Below are 1,242 nucleotides of genomic sequence, written 5' to 3'. Positions count from 1 at the left end.
TATATATATAAATATAAAATGTAAATAGTTAATACTTTTCTACTTACACACTGTCCTATAGTGAAAAACTAGGAAACTGGGCAGTCCCCTTGCTTTCCAGCCTTGGGAGGTAAATACTTCCCTGAACAATTTTTTAAAGATGAAATGTATAAGCTACATAACCTTCTTTAGACATATATATTTGTTGTTAGAATAAAGCAAGGACCCTCCAGGTAAGTGACAGTGTATTTCTCAAAGAAAAAGAAAAAAAGATAATCGTTGTATCTATTTTTTTTTTTTTTTTCTTCTGGTACCGGGGATCAAACTCAAGACCTTGCACTTGCCAGGTCAGGCGCTGTGCTGCTGAGCTAAACCCCCAGCCGCGAGATAACCGTTTGAATAACAATGTAAAACTGAAGACCTGATGAGAACTGTTATGCACATGTTCCACGGAGAAGTCAGAAATTTTCTCATAGGAAGCAGATCCATGACCCATTTCAGTCTCTCATGATTAAGTTGGCACTTGTTATTAGCCATGATCTTCCTACATAGTCATGTGCTTCAGCAGGTGCCATAAGGCATCTGTTTAACAGTCCATAATGAGGTCCTATGGTATCCTTCAAAGACCCCAAAACAAAAAACAAAAACTAAGTACAAAATCAACTTGTATGACTCAAGTGCTCAACCAGGATGAAGCTTTGGTATATGTTAGAGGCCGTTCTCGTGACCACCAAAGCTTAGTAAGATTTTCCGTTCAGGGGTCTGCCCCTCCCCAAACCAAAAGTCTTGGTCCACAAAACTTAATAACTGTGTAAATAAAGTAACTGTACAAAGAGAACAAGCCACAATTCCCCTTTAAGCAAGGGTTTAGTTTCTTCAGTAGCAGATCTGAAAAGCAATACCCACAAGCATGTGGCTGATGTGCCACAGAAAAAGTTAATGAAACATCAGTCAGTGTTCTTCAACCATAATGTAAGCTGGCTGGCAACCGAAGAAAGCCTTAAGGCAATAAGACGCATGACAGAGTGCAGCGCAGTGCTCTCCAAGTCCAGGCCAAGGTGTTCCAAGAAGGAAAAAGTATCTCAGTAGCTCAGGTTCTTAGTTTGCTAGCTGTCAGAAACTACTTCCTCCTCATAGTCATCATCTTCCTTCCTGTCTAGTTCAGAGGTATCTGATGACTCATGTAGTAGGACATACTCTCTACTGCTGAACCCAAATTTAAGTACATCCTTTTCTTTGAGTTCATAGTATCTCTGTGGCTCA

The sequence above is a fragment of the Chinchilla lanigera genome, unplaced genomic scaffold (genome assembly GCF_000276665.1).
Source record: "Chinchilla lanigera isolate Chin_1 unplaced genomic scaffold, ChiLan1.0 scaffold00055, whole genome shotgun sequence".
NCBI classification, from domain to species: domain Eukaryota; kingdom Metazoa; phylum Chordata; class Mammalia; order Rodentia; family Chinchillidae; genus Chinchilla; species Chinchilla lanigera.
The sequence above is the reverse complement of the archived record's forward strand: the minus strand, read 5'-3'. Positions refer to the sequence as shown.